Source organism: Haemaphysalis longicornis, unplaced genomic scaffold (genome assembly GCF_048455015.1).
Source record: "Haemaphysalis longicornis isolate Haplotype H1 unplaced genomic scaffold, Haemaphysalis longicornis Haplotype H1 scaffold_11, whole genome shotgun sequence".
In the NCBI taxonomy this organism is placed as follows: domain Eukaryota; kingdom Metazoa; phylum Arthropoda; class Arachnida; order Ixodida; family Ixodidae; genus Haemaphysalis; species Haemaphysalis longicornis.
In genome coordinates this window covers 60,311,934-60,319,651 of record NW_027526214.1, presented here as the reverse complement: position 1 = coordinate 60,319,651, position 7,718 = coordinate 60,311,934, and positions in this window count along the sequence as shown.

Sequence of the window (7,718 nt, the reverse complement as noted above, 5' to 3'; positions counted from 1 at the left end):
ATATCTAGGTAGGTGTCTTACGGCTTGTTCCTTCGCGGAGTTATGGTATAAGTATTCTCCTAGCCTCATGTTTTTGGCAAATTTTAGGCGACTTTCTTTCTAACCCTCGTATCAACCGACTAGTAACTAGTGGCTGCGTGCCCTGTAATAAACCCCGTTGTAAAGCATGCCCAGACATGACAACTAGACAGCGCGCCACCAGCACGGCTTCAGAATAATGCGTAAATATAAAACATAACTTTAACTGTGACTTCGCTGATGTCGTATACCTTCTAGAGTGCACTGTTTGTACGGAAAATATATCTTGAAAACCTAAACGCCCTTCCAAATACGGTTCAATAATCACTTTTCTCATGCGAATATATGCCTTTATTTGCCCCTGTAAAGACATGTGAACACTTCCAAGCATGCATTTGAACATCTTAAAGGAACAATTTTAGAATCCGCTTTCAAAACCCACCACGACCGCGAGGTTCGGGAATCTTATCTCATTTATAAGTTTGGGTCAGCGACGCTTGGTATTAGGGAAAGTTAAGAAAAACTAACGTGCTTATCCCTCGATTAAAAATGGCGGCCTCAAAATTTTTCTTACAGTGCTCATTAATCCTACCCTTCAGTTTCCAATCAGAATTCACGGGAACTCTCCAAATACAGCAGCTTTATTAGCCGAATGCGGCTCAACAATGCCATTTGTCCTTGGGAAGGTGGCCGCGTTCCCACAACCACTTAAAAATGTTTAAGCCTTGGTGATCTCTTGCAAGCTCCTGAGCAGTGCTCTTTTTTGCCCTGTATATATAATCTCCATCCGCGGGGGACACACCCATCTTTGCTTCCGCCCGAACCAGTCTCCCCTGTATACCTTACTCTATACTCTTCCCTTCCTTGTGAAACGGCCATTGTCCAGTTTTCCGCACTGTCTGAACTTTCAGCCCATGCCGCGTATGTTGCCCCGTCATGGTGCAACGTTGAGCGCTCCTTTGTTAATACGACCCCTTTCTCTCTCCCGCTCTTTCTTTTGTTGTTGTTGTTGTTGCTGTTGCTGTTGTTCTTGTTGTTGTTGTAACAGAGGCATAGCCCTACGGCATCAACACTCTTCGTTTCTGAAACATCTTCCGCTCCTTCTCACAGTTTTCTACAAAGCTATATAAGAACTGTGTTCCAAGTGTTTGTGAAAGCAAAATATGTAACTATACTCTGATGAAGGCAAGTCCCGTTGCCATTACCTAAGTAAACGTTGTTTGTTATTGGTCTTGCCGTGTGTCCGACTCTCTACTTATACTATTTCTGCGCGCTTTATGAGTTTTATGTTTCTCTTTCTCTCTCTCTCTCTATATATATAGATATATTATATATATATATATAAATTTATATATATATGGATATATATATATATATATATTTATATATATATATATATATTTCTTTTGAGATTAGATACAAAAAGATACAAAGTTGGTACGCCAGATTGAGCGAGCTTTTGTGGTGGTTTCTGTTCATCATAAGGGTGGACTTGAGTTCTAAATGCTCTATGGAGTACCTGTAATCTCTGCACACTGTTCTAAGTCTGGTGGCTTGCTGTACAAATATCTCTTGTTTGCAATGTCTCCGGTGATGGCTTTTTTAATCTATATTCTGCTGCACGTCTGTTTCAGTTCCACTTTCAGTATCAGTTTATTATTCCTTCCATAAAAGTTGTACAGTAATAGTCTTACACGAATGAGGCTCCCAAAGTTAAAAACTGTAAAGGGACCCTCGATAAATTACAAGAAACCATAAATTATATCAAGTACACTAGCAATTTGTAATACGAGTGAATAGCAATCCATTATACCATATATTGAGGTGAGTACTCATTAGAAGCTCTGTGACACAAAAACATATACCCGCCGCGGTGGCTGAGTGGCTAAGGCGTTCTGCTGCTGAGTACGAGTTTGCGGGTTTGATTCCCGGCGGCGGCGGCCGCTTTTCTGATGGAGGCAAAAAGCAAAAAACGCCCGTGTGTACGCGATTTCGGCGCACGATAAAGATCCCCAGGTGGTCAAAATTAATCCGGAGCCCTCCCAAACGGCGCGTCTCATCGCCTGCGTTGCGTCGGCGCGTTAAACCTCCACAATCAATCAAATCAAACACGAAAACATAGTTTTAAGTTTACATTTTTCTAGAATGACGGTAGTATCCTGAAAGTTCACTTTTTTCATAATGCTGGCTGGAGAATTTATACGGGGGTGCGAAGAATTCAGATGAGATATAAACATTTCTAGAGACGCGCGAACCTGTTCCCAAAACGTAAAGATGTCGCCGGTGTAGCGGAGGGAAACCTTAGGTTTATGCGGAAAAGGATTTAGTAAGGTGGCTTCAAGTTGATCCATGAAAATGTTGGCATACGTCGGTGCGACTGGGGTGCCCATGGTGATTCGAAAAAAGCTTGCAATAAGTAAGGCGAGTAAAATTCAAAATAATTGAGAGTTAAAACCAGTTTGAATAAAGTGAAGTACACTTCTACTGCATGTTGGTGCGGCTTGAATGGTAAAGCTTTTGAAATAGCTTTAATTCCTTCGAAGAAAGGGATGTTTGTATACAAAGGGGCAACGTAAAGACTAACAAGGAGGGTTCCACTAGGTAGGCACCCTGCTTTATTTATCTTTTCTATTATGCAGAGGAAGTGGGGGTGTCCTGAATGAATGAAGGAAGAAGAGAAGGAATGTCGGATAGGTAATCAATCAGAAAAAAACGCTTCGGTTGGTGTATTGGTATTTGAAACTATGGGTCTGCCAGGAATGTCGGCTGTAAACAATCAATCTATTTGAACTGCGTGGACTTTTTCGGGGAGGTAAAAATGTCCTGCCTGCTTATTAATTTGATTTCATTATATTTATTTCAGTGGTCGTTAATATTTCTCCAGATCGCAGATCTGTGAGGCTGTCAAAGATGGTTAGGTAGTACTCCTGCGTCGGATCACCATCCAGGTGTGCAAAAGGGGTGACTTGCTCAACAAACATCGACAGAACAAAAGCGCCAGGCCGCCTGCCCTAATAACAAATTTTACAAACGCCCTCCCAAACGTAAACAACATCATGCGGAAATATCACCCTCTTTGAGGCAGTAACGACCCAACTAAAAAGACGTTCCCGGAAGCCAGAGAAATAAGAATAAAAAAAGAGATTTTATTCCACGCTAAAACAGGACCTTCAAAGCAACCAGTCATAGCCAGCTGCTCCCGTCCAATGTGGAAGACTTGGAGGCACCTGCAGACAGGCTGCATTGTAAAAAGCACAGCCAGTAATTATATTCAAAGAAAAATTTCAAGCTTTACGTGCACTTTATCCAACAGTGTGTATAGGTTGGAATGCTCAATGTGCCACAAACAGTATATTGTCACGAAGCCAAAGATGAGGCAGTCGCCTTGAAGTGAAAGCACGTTTATTGAAACGAACCTGTGCTTCCCTAACAACTCAAGAAGTACACCGCTGGCGAACCAGCTGTCAACAAATTGACGTGCGTCGGCGAGCGAGCGTCGGGTAGTCGAATGAATGCCGCAGCGCCTGCTCTGCAGGCTTTTATCTCTCGGCGCGAGTGTTTCTGAAACCTTCGATTTAGGTCAAGAACATTGTATATCAAAGAAGATTATTCAGGCCAGTTGACGCTAGGGCAAAACGCTCTCCTTATCGGAATGAGATAACACGTGCGGCATGGAAATAAAGAAAGGAACATGGGCATCGCTTGGGACACAGATACCACACCCGGGCGCAGCGGGGGAGTAAATACAATCCATAAAAAAACAAACCGGATGCATTGTTCCCGGCAATAATTCCATCTCAGAGTGCATCAACCTGATGCTAAAATAAAGCGACAGTCCGAATAAACGACGACAAAAAGAACAATTCCATCATCTTTCACAGTAAGGTTTGAGGTGTACCACGATGATGACTTTCGGCCGCGTGCGTCGTCGTGATGTGCCGGAATCAGCATCGGACACCACCTCGTAGAAAAGTTGGCCAACACGTCGTAGAATCTGGTAGGGTCTGAAATTCCGTCGCAGAAGCTATTCGCTGAGTCCGCGTTGCGGATGGGAGTCCAAACCCACACACGATCCCCAGGGTGGTACTCGTCGTGTCGGCGTCGGAGATTGTAGCGGCCGGTATCCACCAGCTGCTGGGCCGTTATACGAGCTCGAGGGAGCTGGCGGGCCTCCTCCGCACGTTGTCGGTATCCTTAGACGTCGGCGTTGAAGTCGTCGTCTTCTACATGTAGACGCATGGCGTCGAGCATTGTAGCTGGCCGTCTGGGTACTTTCATTTGTCGTTTGTACGCAAACATCACATACGGAAGGAAGTCGTCGTAAGTTTTATGTTCACCGTCGACGTACATGGACAGCATTTTGGAGATCGTGTTGTTCAGACGTTCCGTTAGTCGGTTCGTTTGGCCGGTACACCGTAGTTCTTCAGTGATCCGTGTTCCTGTAGAATCAGATTCTTTCAATGCACTCCACTCCACCGCCCGTGTTTAGTTCTTTAGGGGCTCCATGCAGCAGGAGAACGTGGTTCATGAACAACTTTGTGACGTGTTGTCCAGTCCCCCTCGTAATAGTGGCACAGTAGACTGCGATCATCAAGCTTTCGCGTGATGGCAGAGACATGATCGTCGGCGATCCTTACAGAAGCACAGTGATTGGGGTTGGGGTGTGGTGTCGTGGAGTGATCGGGAGGAAAGTTATCGATTTGGTCTGCAGTATAATTATTGCGACGTTATTCGTGAATTATTCCGTAAATTACGTCGCCGGAAGAGTTACGAAAAATGCTGATCGCAGCAGGGTATGTGTGTTGCCTATGGTGACACGTGATGTGCGCGTTCCACTTGGCGTTACGAAATGGCCTCTTGTGCGTACAAGCGAACTGTCCCCATTTTGTCCTAACTCTCCTCAGCTTAGACGCTAATGACCCGCTTAATACCGTGTATTTGGTTCCCGTATCGATCAGGGCGACAACGTCAAATCCTTCGAAGGACAACTGGATATCGGACGCCGCTTTCCTCGAGTTCCGGTTGTGTCGGCGCGTCGCACCATCGCTTGTGCATGTTTACGGTGAGCCACTGAGCGTCGTACGTGTCGTTGTCTTCTAAGCGGTCGTCTCGGTCAATGGTGGGTACTCGTCGCGCCGTGTAGCTGTCGTCGTGTTCGGGAGTCTCGTGAGCGTTCCGTCGGGAGATCGGGAAGAGGGCATGTCGTGAATCACAGCCGTCGGCGCGCCCTTGCATCGTTGGGGGATTTTAATTTTCAGCAGTTGTGCAACTTAACCTCCAGACATTGCTTCATTTAGTTTCCCTTGCGTTGGCTGGGGGACCTTCCACGTGTAAAGTCAGCATTGGTACGGCGGTTAGGCAACTCGTATGGGAGGGGCGACGGCGAACGGTTGAAACGAGGTGGGCCACCGCGGATTTGACATAGATACTCGTCGATCTTACGTGGTCGTTGGCCAAGGAAAGGACGAGGTGCGTCCATTGAGAAACCACGCAGTCCGAGTCTCTTGTAGGGGCAGCGACAGTATATGTGGTCGGCCTCGCCGCAGTGGTAGCAGAGAGGGCGATTATCGGGAGTTCGCAATATTTCCGTCGTGCTCTGCGTCTGGTTTCGGACGAGAGGGGGTCGTGTGGGCTACACTCAGCTGCGGTACGGCGGCACCTATTGACGGCGTCTTGGAGCAATGTGGGGTCTAGGAACAGCCGCGGAATAGGTCATAGCTTCTGGCTCACATGGTGCTTCGGATGGCTTAGAAGTTCCCGATGCTTGTTGCACTTCGTTAATCACGTCGGTAAGGGCAGCGACTTGGGATTGCGGCAGCTCCTCTCTCACTGCTGTCCGGATGGTATCGCGTAGGCTAGCAGCGGGAATTTGCATGTTGCGATGCAGTTAGCATTGACCGCACCGACAAAGAGTCGGTCATAATGCTTAGCATGCATTTTGGAGGCCCTCTCAATTGTAGTTGCTTCGGTTACGAATTTGCCGACGTTGTTGGGAGGGTTGCAGAAATGTCCAGCAAACAGTTCTTTCTTCACACCCCGCATAAAGAAGCGGAACTGCATTTCCTCCGTCATTTCGGGGTACGCGCGGCAAAATAGTTGCTTCATCTCTTCAACGAAGATTTCGAGCCCTTTGTGTTGGTGTTACGTGGGCGTTTTGAACAAAAGGGCAGCTCGTTCTTTCCGGGCGATGGTAGCGAATGTTTTGAGGAACTGGTTCTTAAAGATCGTCCAGTCGGTTTGGGAGGTTTGGTGGAACTCAAACCGTGTTCGGGTCGTTTCTTCTAAATTGAAGAACACATGGCGTAACGTTTCTTCGTCATCCCACCTTTTAACGAAGCGGACGCGCTCCACTATCTCCACCAAGTCATCAGGGTCTTCTCCGGAGGATCCGTGGAACAACTGTGGTTCCGGGGGCTTTCGCAGGACAACGGAAGGACTAGAAGCGCTGGTCATGGTGCCTGCGTTGATGATCGTGGTTTTTACGTCATCTTCTTTCTTCGCGTTGTCCGGAAGCAGTCCAAACTCTGGCTGAAGACCTTGCTGTCGAGGAAAAACACGAGTTGGGCTCGCTGTTCGGCTTGACGAGGGCTTAGCGTTCATGTACCCCGAACCTCACCAGATGTCACGAAGCAGAAGATGAGGCAGTCGTCTTGAAGGAAAAGCAGCACGTTTATTGTATCGAATGTGTGCTCTCCTAACAAGTCAAAAATTATACGGGCGGCGAAGCAGCAGTCAACGAAGTGACGTACGCCGGCGAGCTAGCGTCGGGTAGTCGAAAGAATGCCGCGGCGCTTGCTCGGCAGGCTTTTAATCTTTTGCGCGAGTGTTTCTGGAACCGTCGTTTTAAATTCAGAACATTGTATATCAAAGAAGGTTATTCCAGGCCAGTTGACGCTAGGGCGAAACGCTCTCCTTATCCGAATGACATAACCCATGCGGAATAAAAATAAAGAAGGGAACATGCGCATGGCTTAGGACACAGATAACATAGCCAGGCGTGGTTAGCGGCCATATAGGCGAAACAAGTAAACCTATGAGCCTGTTTAAACGGCCACCGGGCAGATACTCTAAGCAAATCCTCTGTAGCTGTAGCACAGCATTTCCCCCAATCAGGCCACAATTTTTATGACCTTCAGTTGTATGTACTCCAGTCAAAGTTCGGGTCTCCGAATAAAAGAACATACCGAGAATCCTATTTATTTATAAATACAACTTCAAGGAAACTGTTAAAATATTGCGTCTTGGGGAAACTTGGAGTCCTTGCGAGATTCATAGAGAATACAGCATTAGGCACTGTCTTGCTTGTACCTTATCCAAAGAATATGACCCTCCCCCGCTGCTCCTCATGTGGTCATCTAACTCCTTTTGTTTCCATTCCTTAGCTTCCAGTGTAGTACGCGCAGGTATCAATCCAAGCATGTATTTGTAATTCCATTTATTTTGTTTAATTGATTTTTTAATATATTTGCTTTTATAATAGTTCCTATCTTTTTTCTCAGCTTTTTCTTGTGCGCAGTCCACCCTTCTTAATTTATCTTTTTATTTTTGAACTTCAGAAGATGCCTGTTCGAGGAATGTTGCTGTTGGTGACACGTGCCATTTCGGTTGTGCGGTAATTGCTTTTTCTTGCGGACGTGTGTGAGTGTGCATGGTTTTCGTCCTTTTTCTTCTTGTTCCTTTTTTCCTGGATCTTGGTAATC